This window comes from Bos indicus x Bos taurus, chromosome 25 (genome assembly GCF_003369695.1).
Source record: "Bos indicus x Bos taurus breed Angus x Brahman F1 hybrid chromosome 25, Bos_hybrid_MaternalHap_v2.0, whole genome shotgun sequence".
In the NCBI taxonomy this organism is placed as follows: Eukaryota; Metazoa; Chordata; class Mammalia; order Artiodactyla; family Bovidae; genus Bos; species Bos indicus x Bos taurus.
This window is the reverse complement of record NC_040100.1, coordinates 9,820,054-9,835,591: the sequence shown is the minus strand read 5'-3', so window position 1 is coordinate 9,835,591 and position 15,538 is coordinate 9,820,054. Positions and strand designations below refer to the sequence as shown.

Sequence of the window (15,538 nt, the reverse complement as noted above, 5' to 3'; positions counted from 1 at the left end):
TGGGGAAGCTACCCGCCCAGGCGCGCGCTGCGAGCGCCCCCTCCTCAGGCGGCCCGACGGGCCTCCCGAACCGGTTCCCGGCGGGCAGGGCCCAAGGAGTGGGGGTGGGGCGGGGAAGCCCAGGCACGGGGGCAACGGTCGCACGCACGGAACGCGCATCCCTCTCCCTTCTGATTGGCTGAGCGGTGGCGGTGGGGGCGGGTGCTTGCCGGTCTGGAAGCTAGGGCCTGATGTGCCGGAGGTCACGCTCCGGCGGTCGTACGCATGCGCTGCGTGTGGAAGTGCGTGATTGGTTAGGTGGTGGGGGCAGGTTAGCCGCTGTTGCCTGGTAACTGCGTCCAGCTCCCCGGCGGAGGCGTCCCGATCCCTTGCCTCCTGTCGCGCGCGTTGACGAGTGCCGCGCGACGTGGGTTTTGTCGTGGGTGTGGTCAGTGGGTTGGTCACCCGCGGCCGGCTTGTGAGCAGAAAACCAATCCAGAGGCCGGAAGAAGAGTCTCTGGTCCTGAACTACACTCCATCACGGTTATGATTTAGACGTAAAGGAGAAAAAAGCCTTGGAGGGCTGTTTTCCCCGTCCTTAAAACCCAAGGCTTGATGTTTAATAGCAGCTTTATTGACACTCCATGAAATTCACCTTTAAAAGTGTGTAGTTTAGTGTGTGTAAGGTGCTAAATCGCTTCAGTCGTGTCGACTCAACGACCCAATGGAGCCCGCCAGGCTTCGCTGTCCGTGGGATTTCCCAGGCGAGAATACTGGAGTGGGTTGCCATCTCCAGGAGATCTGCCCGACCCAGGGATCGAACCCATGGCTCTTGGCCTCCTAGGCGGGTTCTTGACCACTAGCACCACCTGGAAAGCCCCGTATAGTTAAGTGATTATTGTTCATTCACAGTTATGCAGCCATCACCACTAATTGCAGAACATTTCAGTTCAGTTCAGTCGCTCAGCCGTGTCCGACTCTTTGGGACCCCATGAATCGCAGCATGCCAGGCCTCCCTGTCCATCACCAACTCCTGGAGTTTACCCAAACTCATGTCCATCGAGTGGTGATGCCATCCAGCCATCTCATCCTCTGTCATCCCCTTCTCCTCCTGCCCCCAATCCCTCCCAGCATCAGGGTCTTTTCCAATGAGTCAACTCTTCGCATGAGGTGGCCAAAGTATTGGAGTTTCAGCCTCAGCATCAGTCCTTCCAGTGAACACCCAGGACTGATCTCCTTTAGAATGGACTGGTTGGATCTCCTTGCAGTCCAAGGGACTCTCAAGGGTCTTCTCCAACACCACAGTTCAAAAGCATCAATTCTTCAGTGCTCAGCTTTCTTCACAGTCCAACTCTCACATCCATACATGACCACAGGAAAAACCATAGCCTTGACTAGACGGACCTTACATTTTCATCACCCCCAAAAGAAATGCCGGATCCATGAAGACAGTCGTTCCCCTTTCCCACCCCAGCCGTGGACACTTCCAATATTCATTCTGTCCCTATGTCTCTGATATTCCAAATAGTTCTTGTTCCAGATTGTTCCTAAGCACAGAATCATCAAAGGATCTTTGGGATCTGGCTTCATTCATTCATTCCTTCTTATGGCTGATTAATAATCCATTGTATGGGTATACCACATTTTCATTTTCTGTCAAATGATGAATTTTTTAAATTTTTTCCACTGTTTGGCTATTATGAATATTGCAGTGAACAGCCATGTTCACGTTTGTGTGTGTGTGGACGTTTGTTTTCAACTCTTGAGTACCTGCCAAGGAGTGGAATTGCTGGGCCAAAAATGTCACCGTTTAGTTTCCTGCTGCAGATATGTAGATACAAGATTGGGAATTGGGAAACTGGGTATTGCTCACAGCTCCAAGTGAAGAACTGAGCAGGCTCTTCTCCCTTCTTACATTTGGAGAGGAAGGTTTGGTCTGCGTGACCGGCCACCTTGCCTTCAGAGGACACAGGGCTTGGCACCAGGCAGCCGCAGGTGTCAGTCCATTTGCAGTGGGTCCCTGTTCTTCCTGCCTTCCTGTTATTTAGCCCTAGGGTTTGCTGCCCAGAGCTCTGGGTCTTTGCCCACACCTGCAGCCTGGATGGTCTCTTCGCTTCTTCTTAGGCTTTAGAACTTGCTCACATGCTTTCATTGTCATCCCGGACATTGTTGACTCAGCAGACTAGGGGAGCAGACTCAGGGGCATCTGGCTCCCATTTTGCCTTTATCACCTGCTATTCTGCTGTGTCTTTGCTGCTGTGTCTCACTCCAGAGCACAGGGTGTGGATTTTATTCACTTTTGTTTCCCCCTGTCCTTCCTGTCAGCAGTATATGTTTTCATACAGCTGGTGCGCATTACATTTTAAAAACTTTCAAGCATGTGTTCGGCTAAGCTGAAGCACTTGACTATTTGTTAAGCATTTAATTTTAACTAGTTTGGTTTTTTTTTTTTTTCATTTTTTTGTCATTGAAAATATATTTCTAGTTCTTTTCCGTACTCCTTGATCCTTCCAGAAGAGTCCTTGTTGTCTTGAAATTTGTTATTATTCTTTTTTTTAGAATATTTTCCCCAGATTGAGATATAATTGACATATAACTTTCTATTAGTTTCAGGAGTACAACATAGTGATTTGACATATGTATATATTGTGAAATGACTGGTGAACATCCATCACATCACATACTTAACAATTTTTTTATCTTGTGGTAAGATCGATTCTCTCAGCCACTTTCAAATATACAGTACAGTATTGTTCGCTATGGGCTTCCCAGGTGGCTCAGTGGTAAAGAATTCACCTGCTGATGCAGGAGATGTGCGTTCGATCTTTGGGTCAGGCAGATCCCCTGTGGAAGGAAATGGCAACCCACTCCTGGATTCTTGCCTGGGAAATCGCATGGACAGAGGAACGTGGCAGGCTACAGTCCATGGGGTCTCAAAGAGTCAGACACGACTGAGCACACGTGCACGCATTATTAACTATTGTCACCAAGCTGTCTGTTACATCCTCAGAACTTACTGATTTTATAACTGGGAGTTTGTACCTCTCGACCACTTCAGTACGTTGCTGTTGAACGGTGAATAGGTACACTTGGGTTTGCAGTTTCCGTTTACTGTAGACCCGGGAGAAGGTGGCACTTTAGGAACTTGCTAAATACAATCAAGGCCTCAGGGACCTGAAAAAATTAACCTTTGAAAAGAAAAATCTGGGAACGGCTTAAAAAGCAAAGCAGACGTCTGTTTCAGGATTTCAGAGTTTTGATAAATGGAGTGGATGCTATTCCAAATGATGAAAATTATAAGTGGTAGAAATGAAATCTAGAACAGGGATGGGCAAACTTTTTTTTGCAAGGGGTCAGATAATAAATACTTCCAGCTCTGAGGGCACGTGGTCTCTGTCACCTGCAACCCTGTCTTTGCGGAAAAACAGTCAGTGGACAAGACTTGAACCAGTGAGTGTGGCTGTGTTCCAGTACAACTATTTGCCAAAATAGGAGGCAGTCTGGTTTGGATGTTCGTTTTTCATTAGTAAAACATAACATTGAAAAGGAAAGTCTTCAAAGGCTTCTGGGAGAGCTAAGAGATTTGAGAGTTGTTTTAGTGTACATCTCAAGTTTTAAAAAGGCAAAAAGTTAAGCACAGTGTAAAATCTGTGATCTAAATGAACATTCCCAGTGCTTTGAATTTCAACCACTATATTGGCTTTGGGGGCTTGAACTCCGTAGTACTAGCTCTCATTGTCTAGGACTTTTACTTTATTAGAATGCAGTGATTTCTTTTTTTTTCCTCAGTGTTCTCAAGGTGAGAAACCACAAAATTAGCTAATCATGGTTCATTAGTTTTGATGTGCTATTAACGCATGATGTGTTCTAAAGCATAAAGTATAAAAGACAAAGTTCCTGCCTCCATTTGTTGTTAAGTAAAGGGTGCAAGTAGGCGATAATTACAAAACATTCATTTTTAAAATTAAATTACAAAAAAAATTAAATTACAAAACATTCATTTTTTTAAATTACTACCATTGATGCCCACTGATAAGATCTTTTTTGAGTTCCAACTAGTTTCATTCTGCCTATTATTTTATTCTCTGTTAAAGTTTTGGCATCACAGTCCTCTCAGAGATTTTTGTGGTGTAATTACAGATTGTATGCGAGCGTAAAATAAGAGCCTGGAATACGCCAGTCCTTTAAGTGGGCTCATCTCTGGTAGCTGTCAGTGTGAGCATCTCACAACATCAAGTCTGATTATATTATTTTAAAATGTGTATTTTTCATACATTATGGCCCCTCACTACATCATTGGATAATTAATGGTGGCAACAATGATCCATGTCAACACTGCAGGGAAAACTGGCTCTGAGGGACTTAGCAAGAGATCACAGCAAGGTCACGATGAATCCAGAATTCATGCCATCGACAGGAGAGTCACCAAACTGTGGCATTGAGGGCTCCGGTGGTTGCTAAGTGACCAGCCAAGAGAAGGCTTGAGAGAGGCTGAAAAGTATTAAAGTTGTGGCTGGAAGACATGAACTCTAACGACATATCTGTCAATGGCAAAATTCTAAGACAAAAGGGAAACCACCACCAGAGAGGGGATGGACTGGCGATAGACAAGGCAGAGCCTGCCAAGGGTGGCTGACACATTTCAGAACCACTTACCCGAAAAAGTGTGCAGTGTCGGCAAGGTTGCACATGCAGATTAAGAGTTAGAAAAGCCTCTCTCCTAAACAATTAAAGAAATCGTAGAAGAAAAGTGTTCCCTCTGGGAAAGGTGTTCATTGCTTCCTCCGATGGTGTTGACCATACTTGAATTTGCCTTTCGGTGTACCTACTTGCATTGTAAGACACAACTCTGCCAAACAAGATATAGTCTTATTTTTAAGCAGTATTCGAATTAATTGACTCAGAAAGATGATAGTCAAGAATATCAGTTTCTTTGGACTTCCCTGGCAGTCTAATGGTTGACACTTCAACTTCCAATGTAGGAGGTCTGGGTTTGATCCCTGGTGGGGGAGGGCAGCCAAAAAACCAAAACATAAAACAGAAGCAGTATTGTAAACAAACTCAGTAAAGACTTTCAAAATGATTCACATCGAAAATAATATTAATAATAATAAAGACTATCAGCTTCTTCATCACAGTTTTAAATAATGCCTCAGATGGTAAAGAATCTGCCTGCAACGGAGGAGACGCAGGTTTAATCCCTGAGTCAGGAAGATCTTCTGGAGAAAGGAATGGCTACCCGCTCCAGTATTCTTGCCTGGAGAATTCCATGGACAGAGAGAGGAGCCTGGTGGGCTACAGTCCAGGGGGTTGCAAAGAGTCAGACACGACTTAGCGACTAAACATCAACAGCAAGATAAAAGTTGACCAATGTTCGATATATTTAAAAGCTGATTTAAAAATCCTTGTGAGATTTCTATAACTTACAATGGGAAAGAGATTTTAATATTTCAACCAAGTAATGCAGGCGATGTGTAAAAATATAGAGAAAAAATAGAAGTGAAATTCTGTCTTTGCCAATAGATGGATTTTGCACAAGTAAAAATTATTTCAAGTTGGGCCTTTCCCATGAAGTAGTTTAATCTGAATTCTTGATGATACAGTCTAAATACTTATTAAAGGAGTTATAAAACCCATTGACTGTACAATTTTAAGAAACAGAAATGTGTGTATATTTGATGTAAGCTTAAAAAATAATTTTTAGAAATTTGAAACAGTATCAAACTTACAGAAAAATTGCAAGTGTAAATACAAAGAAGTTTTATTTTTTCTGAACCATTTGAGATAAAGTTATCTGGCCACATCATCCTTAGATTACTGATAAACATCATAAAGTTTTATCAGTTATCTCTGTGTACTGTTCCCTATAGCAAAACATTGGGTTGCTACATTTCCCAATATAGGAAATATTGGGTTGGCCCAAAAAGTTCATTTAGATTTTCCATACCATCTTATAGAAAAACCTGAATGAACTTTTTGGCCAGCCCAATATTTGCCCATCACACATAAAAGATTTGTATCCAGAAAATATAAAGAATCTATAAACTCAATAATAATAACCACAATCTAGTTTCAAAATGGACAAAAGATCTGAACAAGACATTCCACTAAATAAGCTATATGGATGGCAGAAAAGCACATGAAAAGATGCCTAGCATTTTTAATCATTAGGAAATTGCCAACTAAAACTGCAAAGTGATATTACTACCCACCTATTAAAATTGTGAAAAAGAATTTTTTTTTAAGTTGACAATACTGCATGTTGACAAGGATGCAGAGCAACTGGAATTCTCACATATTAGTGGTAGGGATATATTCTCATAGGGCTTCCCTGGTAGCTCAGTTGGTAAAGAATCCGCCTGCAGTGCAGGAGACCTTGGTTTGATTCCTGGGTCAAGAAGATCTCCTGGAGAAGGGAAGGGCTACCTGCTCCAGTATTTGTGTGCTTCCCTTATGACTCAGCTGGTAAAGAATCTGCCTGCGATGCGGGAGACCTGGGTTCGATCCCTGGGTTGGGAAGATCCCCTGGAGAAGGGAAAGGCTACCTGCTCTTGTATTCTGGCCTAGAGAATTCCATGGACTGTATAGGCCACGGGGTCACAAAGAGTCGGTCACGACTGATCGACTTTCCTTTCACTATCTTCTCAAATATTAGTGGTAGGAATTGGAAAAGATCCTGATGCTGGGAAGGATTAAAGGCAAAAGAAGAAGAGGGTGGCAGAGGATGAGATGGTGAGGTAGCATTACTGACTCAATGGTCATGAATTTGAGCAAGCTCCGGGAGATAGTGCAGGACAGGGGAGCCTGGCCTGCTGCAGTCCATGGGGTCAAAAAGAGTCAGACACGACCTAGCACCCAAACAACACCAAAAGTGGTAGGAATACAAAATGGTACAACCAGTTTGGAAAACAGTTTCACTTCTTTTGAAGCTAAAAAAAAACAAACCAAAAAAACCTCAAGATACATGACCCAGCAATCCCACTCTTAGGTCTTTACGCAAGAGAAATGAAACCTTAGGTTGACACAATAGTGGTTTTATTCACCAGTTCAGTTGCTCAGTCATGTCTGACTCTTTGTGACCCCATGAACTGGAGCACGCCAGGCCTCCCTGACCATCGCCAACTCCCAGAGTTTACTCAAACTCATGTCCGTTGAGTCAGTGATGCCATTCAACCATCTCATCCTCTGTCATCCCCTTCTCCTCCCACCTTCAATCAGCATCAGGCTCTTTTCCAATGAGTCAGTTCTTTGCCTCAGGTGGCCAAAGTTTTGGAGTTTCAGCTTCAGCATCAGTCCTTCCAATGAATATTCAGGACTGATTTCCTTTAGGATGGACTGGTTGGATCTCCTTGCTGTCTCAAGGGACTCTCAAGAATCTTCTCCAACACCACAGCTCAAAAGCATCAATTCTTCGGTGCTCAGCTTTCTTTATAGTCCAACTCTCACATCCATACATGTCTACTGGAAAAACCATAGCTTTGACTAGATGGACCTTTATTGGCAAACTAATGTCTCTGCTTTTTAATATGCTGTCTAGGTTGGTCATAACTTTTTTTCCAAGGAGCAAGCGTCTTTTAATTTATGGTTTTATTCATAGTCATCAAAAAACTTCAGACAGCCCAAAAGTTCTGTAAATGGCAAAAGGGTTAATTTAACTGTGTTTCATCCCTACAGTGGAATATTCAGTAACACAAAGAACAAATTACTGATACAGCCCCAGCACAGTATAGGATTCCATTTATGTGATATTCAGGAATAAGCAAAACTATGGGGACAGAAGACAGATCAGTTCTGGCCAGAGGTTGGGGTGGGGTAGCTGACAAAGAGGCATGGAGGAATCTGGGGTATGATGGAGCAGTTCACACCATGATTTCAGTGGTGGCTACGTAACTTTATATTTGCTAAAAATGTACAGAACCATACATTAGACAAGGTTAAACTTTTTGCAAAGTGTACTTCAATTTCTAAAAATATTTTTAAGGAGAATTCCCTGGAGGTTCAGTGGTTAGGAGTCAGCACTTTTACTGTGGAGGACCCGGGTTCGATCCATGGATCGGGAAGATCCCCTGGAGGTGGGCATGGCAACCCACTCCAGTACTCTTGCCTGGAGAATCCCATGGACAGAGGAGCCTGGCGGGCTACAGTCCATGGGGCCAAAAGGAGTCAGATACAACTGAGCAACAGGGCACACAGACACACACACTCAACAAACTAAGATCCTACAAGCCACGCCTTGGCCAAAACCACCACAACAAAAATTTTTTTTAAGGATACATGACTTCATGTTCAAGTGATTTTTTTGTTTCACAAACCACCCACATGTTACAATGCATCTTCCAGGCGCTTGAGAGAGAGAAGTGAAGTGAAGTGAAGTGGCTCAGTCGTGTCCAACTCTTTGTGACCCCATGGACTGTAGCCAGCCAGGCTCCTCCGTCCATGGAATTTTCCAGACAAGAATACTGGAGTGGGTTGCCATTTCCTTCTCCAGGGGATCTTCCCGACCCAGGAATCAAACCTGGGTCTCCCGCACTGCAGGCAGACACTTTACTGTCTGAGCCACCAGGGAAAGAAGGGAGGACTATTAATGACTTACCTGCAAGGCAGGTTACATGAGTTCTGTCCCAGCCGAGGACGTGTGGTCTCTCTAATCGTGGGGCTCCTGCCTTTGGAGATCCTTTTTCTAAGCTCCCTGAGCTCCTTGGTTTGCCATCCGCTCCTCCACTGCATTCCCAGCCCCTGTTGCTCCACGAATCATCCTGTGCGTTAGCATGGGACCTTAGACAGTGTGCGGGTAGCAAATCAGATGATCAGAAAAGCACTGGCATGTGGTGTATGTTTGGGGAGTGTTAATTTCCTTTGTCGCCATCCAACCTCTCTTTGATTTCCTTTGATTTTCTTTCTAATTTTTAGTTTTTTGGCCACACTGCACGGCATGTAGGACTTATTGCCCCTAAAGGGACCCACCCGAGCCCCTTCCTTGAAGCGGAAGGGTGGAGCCTTAGCCACTGGACCACCAGGGAAGTCCTGTCATTTGATTTCTTAATAGCTTTTTGTCCTTGTTGTTGGGCCCACAGCTGGGCTTGTGGGAGCTTAGTTTCCTGACCAGGGATTGAACCCCCCGACCCGGCAGTGAAAGCACCAAGTTGTAACCCCTGAAACCACCCCCCTTTCTTTTTTTGAAATAAAATTCACCCATTTAAAGTATACAGTTCAGTGGCTTTTAATATATGCATATGGTTGGGCAATCGTAACCACAGACAATTTTAGAATAGTTTCATCACTCCTGAAAAGAAACCCTGTACCATTTATCTACCCACCTCCCAGCCCTAAGCAACCCGCAGTCTACTTCCATCTCTGTAGATTTCCCTGTTCTGAACATTACATATTCATAGACTCCTATAAATGTGTGGTTCCCTTGATTTTAAGGCGAGGGGGCTCATAAAAGGTGAGAGGTGAAAAGACCCTTCCTGGGAGGTGAGTAATCGGGTGTCTGATCAGAGAGGAGGCGGCGGAGGGCAGCCCACCGGGGTCTCGGAGCTGCTTGGTGGTCTGGGGCGCCCTAACCTGGCTTTCCTGCTCCTGGCTCTGGGAGGGCCCGCCCATCTGGCCTCGTGCTCTGGAAGCTCGTGTCACCACCCGGCCTGGTGTATCCTCGCGCGGTCGCAGTTAATGCGGCGGTGCGATGACAGTTTCTTTCTGGCAAAGGGCGGAGGAGCGGACGCAGTCAGGGGTTAGGGGTGCAGGGACTGTTCCACGCGCCCTGTTGACTAAGGGCTCTCAGGGAAGTGACCCAGATGCAGCCATTTCTAGAGAGCAGAAAGCCCCAGGCAGAATCTGCCTTCCCCATGGAGCCCAACTGGACTCCGCTGCCTCCAGGGTTCTTCCCATCAAAGAGTACTGAGATGGTCCCGAGAAGTTCTGTTAATGAAGCGGGAGCTCTCCTCTCCTGTGGCTTCCCCACAGGCTGTTAGGATGGCATCCCTCCCATTATTTTTGTAAAATTTTTTAAATTGAAGGATAATTGCTTTACAATGTGTTGGTTCCTGTTGTACGTGAATCAACCATGTGTAGACATATATCCCCTCCCTCTGAAGTCTCCCTCCCTCCCCTCTAGGTCGCAGCAGAGCACCAGGCTAAGCTTCCTGAGTTACATAGCAACTTCCTACTAGCTATCTGTTTTACATGTGATAATGTATATATCTCATTGCTACTCTCAATTTGTCCCACCCTGTCTTTCCCCATTTCTTAACACACACTGAATGTGATTGATATCATAGCAATGCATACATGCATGCCAACTCACTTCAGTCACGTCCAACTCTTTGGAACCCAGTGGACTGTAGCCTGCCAGGCTCCTCAGTCCATGGGGATTCTCCAGGCAAGAATACTGGAGTGGGTTGCCATGCCCCACTCCAGGGGATCTTCCCAACCCAGTATTCAAACTCCTGTCTCTTACATCTCCTGCATTGGCAGGCAGGTTCTTACCACTAGCACCACCCAGGAAGCCCTGACATCTCAGCAGACCTAGGGCAATTGAAGGTGAGAAGTGGAAACAGCAGTAGCCAGAAAGTTGCCCTGGTTCTAGCTTTGCATGGACAAATCAACATGTTTGTGACCTGAGAATGCGTCTGCTCCTTTTTCTGTGTCTGGGATAGTAGGCAAAATGCGAATTTTGAATGAAAGTATTCTGAGCTCCCAAAGTAATAAGGATGGAGCATAATCTAAGTGAACATTCTGGTGAGTGGGAAGCATAACGTGCCTTTGCGGCTTCATACTTTGTGATACGCATTTCCTTGGTCTGATGTGCAAAGTGATAATCATGGAATCTAGCCGCTACAGGAAAGAGTTTCTAAGACTTAACACGAGTGCCTGCTGGGTGCTGCTTGCTGCTTTTTCTTTTTCAATTTTTTTTTTAAATTGAAGGATAATTGCTTTACAGAATTCTATTGTTTTCTGTCAAACCTCAACATGAATCAGCCATAGATATACACGTATCCCCTCCCTTTTGAACCTCCCTCCCCATCTCACCCCTCTAGGTTGATACAGAGCCCCTGTTTGAGTTTCCTGAACCATATAGCAAATTCCCATTGGCTATCTATTTTACACATGGTAATGTAAGTTTCCATGTGACTCTTTCCATCCATCTCACCCTCTCCTCCCCTCTCCCCATGTCCATAAGTCTATTCTCTATGTCTGTTTCTCCACTGCTGCCCTGTAAGCAAATTCTTAAGTACCATTTTTCTATATTCCGTATATGTGCGTTAGAATATGGTATTTATCTTTCTCTTTCTGACTTACTTCATGCTGTATAATAGGTTCTCGGATCATCCACCTCATTAGAACTGACTCAAAGGCATTCCTTTTTGTGGCTGAGTAATATTCCATTGTGTATATATATCACAACTTCTTTATCCATTCATCTGTTGCTGGACATCTAGTTTGCTTCCATGTTCTAGCTACTGTAAATAGTACTGCAATGAACAATGGGATACATGTGTCTTTTTCAATTTTGGTTTCCTCAGGGTATATACCTGGGAGTGGGATTGCTGGGTCATATGGTGGTTTTATTCCTAGTTTCTTAAGGAATCTCCATATCATCTTCCATAGTGGCAATATCAGTTTACATTCCCACAAACAGTGCAAGAGGGTTCCCTTTTCTCCACACCCTCTCCAGCATTTATTGTTTGTAGACTTTTTGATAGCAGCCATTCTGACTGGTGTGAGGTGATATCTCATTGCAGTTTTGATTTGCATTTCTCTAACAATGAGTGATGTTGAGTATCTTTTCATGTGTCTGTTAGCCATCTGTATGTCTTTGGAGAAATGTCTGTTTAGGTCTTTATCCCACTTTTTGACTGGGTTGTTTGTTTTTCCGGTATTGAGTTGTATGAACTGCTTGTATATTTTGGAAATTAATTCTTTGTCAGTTGTTTCATTTGCTATTATTTTCTCCCATTTTGAGGGTTGTCTTTTCACCTTGCTTATAGTTTCCTTTGCTGTTTAAAAGTTTTTAAGTTTAATCAGGTCCCGCTTGTTTACTTGTGTTTTTATTTCTGTTACTGTAGGAGGTGGGTCATAGAGGATCTTGCTTTGATTTATGTCAGTGAGTGTTCTGCCTATGTTTTCCTCTAAGAGTTTAGTAGTTTCTGGTCTTACATTTAGGTCTTTAATCCATTTTGAGTTTATCTTTGTGTATGGTGTTAGGAAATGTTCTAATATCATTGTTTTACATGTAGCTGTCCAGTTTTCCCAGCACCAATTTATTGAAGAGGCTGTCTTTGCCCCATTGTATATTCTTGCCTCCTTTGTCAAAAATAAGGTACCCATAGGGGCATGGGCTTATTTCTGGGCTTTCTATCTTGTTCCATTGGTCTATGTTTCTGCTTTTGTGTCAGCACCATACTGTCTTGATGATTGTAGCTTTGTAGTATAATCTGAAGTCAGGAAGGTTGATTCCTTCAGCTCCATTCTTCTTTCTCAGGACTGGTTTGGCTATTCAGGGTCTTTTGTGTTTCCACATGAATTGTGAAATTTTTTGTTCTGGTTCTGTGGAAAATGTCATTGGTAATTTGATAGGGATCACATTGAATCTGTAGATTGCGCTTGGTAGTATAGTCATTTTCACAATATTGATTCTTCCTACACAGGAACATGGAATATCTCTCCATCTGTTTATGTCATCTTTGATTTCTTTCATTAGTGTCTTATAATTTTCTGTGTACAGTTCTTTTGTCTCCTTAGGTAAGTTTATTCCTAGATATTTAATTCTTTTTGTTGCAGTGGTGAATGGGATTGATTCCTTAATTTCTCTTTCTGACTTTTCATTGTTAGTATATAGAAATGCAAGTGATTTCTGTGCATTGATTTTGTATCCTGAAACTTTGCTAAATTCACTAAATAGCTCTAGTAATTTTCTGTCTTTAGGGTTTTCTATGTATAGTATCATGTCATCTGCAAACAGTGAGAGCTTTACTTCTTTTCTGATCTGGATTCCTTTTATTACTTTTTCTTCTCTAATTGCTGTAGCTAGGACTTTCAGAACTATGTTGAATAATAGTGGTGAAAGTGGACACCCTTGTCTTGTTCCTGATCTTAGGGAGAATGCTTTCAGTTTCTCACCATTGAGAATAATGTTTGCTGTAGGCTTATCATATATGGCCTTTACTATGTTGAGGTAGATTCCTTCTATGCCCATTTTTTTAAGCGTTTTAATCATAAATGGGTACTAATTTTTGTCAAAGGCTTTTTATGCATCTATTTTTATATCATATGGTTTTTATCTTTCAATTTGTTAATATGGTGTATCACATTGATTGATTTGCATATATTGAAGAATCCTTGCATCCCTAGAATAAACCCAACTTGATCATGGTGTATGAGCTTTTTGATGTGTTGCGGAATTCTGTTTGTTAAAGTTTTGTTGAGGATCTTTGCATCTATGTTCATCAGTGATATTGGCCTGTAGTTTTCTCTTTTTGTGTTGTCTTTGTCTGGCTTTGGTATCAGGGTATGGTGGCCTCATAGAATGAGTTTGGAAGTGTTGCTTCCTCTGCAATTTTTTGAAAGAGTTTTATAAGGATAGGCATTAGCTCTTCTCTAAATGTTTGATGGAATTCTCCTGTGAAGCCATCTGGTCCTGGGGTTTTGTTTTGGGGGAGATTTTTGATCACAGCTTCAACTTCAGTGCTTGTAATTGGAGTTGTTCATAATTTCTGTTTCTTCCTGGTTCAGTCTTGGAAGATTGAACTTTTCTAAGAATCCGTCCATTTCTCCCAGGTTATTCTGTTTGCTGCTTTTTCTGACTCCAGCTCTGTTGCTGAAACAGAGTCCTTGTGATGGCCAGCAATAGTCACCAACTTCTGTTTGTTCTCAAATGCGGTGTAATAACAAGAAGAGAGTCAAAGGCTTGATTTTAAGATAATTGTTTTAAAGATTCAAACTGGGACTTCCCGATGGTCTGGTAGTTAGGACTCCAAACTTCCACTGCAGAGAGCACAGGTTCCATCCCTGGTCAGGGAACTAAGATCTAAGATCCAGCATGCCTAAGTGGCATGCCTAGTACATAAATCAATTTTTAAATAAATAAAAACTTCAAATTGAAGTGTATTTCCTCACCTGTTCATGCCAAGGTCATGCCTGTTAATTCATGTTCTTGGGCTTCTCAGGTGGCTCTAGTGGTAAAAAATCAGCCTGCCAATGCAGGATACATAAGAGTTGTGGGTTCGATCCCTGGGTCAGGAAGATCCCCTGGAGGAGGGCACGGCAACCCACTCCAGTATTCTTGCCTGGAGAATCCCCATGGACCGAGGAGCTTGGCAGGCTGCAGTCCACAGGGTCGCAAAGAGTCGGACACGACTGAAGTGATTTAGCTCGCTTGCTCGGTATGATGTCACATTCTTATGCTCTATTTCATAATAGGCAGAGTTGTTAAAAAAAAAAAAAAGCTTTAATTCTAACAAATTCTAACAATTTGCATCCTAATGGCTCTGTGTGTGCTAGTCTACTTTCTTTCTCAGGGAGGCTTTGACTTTAATGTAAGAGATCCTCAAGGATCCTCCGGTGGCTTCAGAAAATCGAGATAGATGAGTAGTTACATTTTTAGAGTTCCTTTTCAGCATGGTTTATCCATCCAGATTGGCCAGGGTAAGCGATGGTCAAAAAACCACCAGATTTGGGTGCGTTCAAGGAGCAAGGATTGATTCCTTGTTTGCACTGGAGGTCTCTTGTGAATTGGCTGTGGGTCTGATCTGTGTTTTTCTCTGGAACCTGATCACATGGAACCTGACACATCAAACTGCAGAGGAAGAGGGAGTACAGTGGAATCCCCATCGTGGAAGTGATGCCACTTCCCTGATGTCCTCGGCCAACACAAGGCACATGGCCACACACCTTCAAGTGGTCAAGAAATCAATTCAGGAAGAAACATTTGCAAATATTTCTGAAAAGTCTTAGAGGACCACCATGCTTCATGCCCATAGATCTTTGGGCTTCCTCCCATATAGTTATGTTGATCTGTTTATCTTTTGCTTACAAATATAATTAAGTTAGCTATTGCAGGGACAGGACATGACAGATATTAATACACTGCGTGCTCTATTTCAAAGAACTCTTTTTACGGTGCTGCAGAAAATTTTTCAAAGAAGCTTTCTAATGCTCACTTGGTATAGAATTTAGCAAAAGCTAGCATGAGCTTTCATTGCAGGAGAAGTCCTAAGAGGAGAGGAAGGAAGGGGTTTTCTTCTCTTCCAGGCTCTAGTACACAAACCCACTGCCCTCCTTTTTCTGTGTATGTGGCCCGGAATGTGGTGTCAGTCACCACAATGCTGGAATCAGACAAAACAACGCTGGATCAGTAAGAGACGTTACCTTCTCTCCTCCTCACTTGGGAAATAGGTAACATGCCTCTCTAGTGTAATACCCGACTTCATTTAATGAAATACATGTCGAGGTTTAGTGGGAAATACACAGTCTTAGGCAAATCATATTGTTGTTGTTCAGTCGCTCAGTCGTGTCCAACTCTTTGCGACCCCATGGACCGCAGTGCACCAGGCCTCCCTGT

The 15,538-nt window shown here is 43.2% G+C and overlaps 1 protein-coding gene across 4 annotated transcripts in view; it reads left to right on the top strand.

The window, feature by feature from the left end:
- Positions 1-15,538, top strand: part of LOC113883238 (general transcription factor II-I repeat domain-containing protein 2) — a 46,816-nt gene that overhangs the window by 476 nt on the left and 30,802 nt on the right. The window lies entirely within an intron of this gene.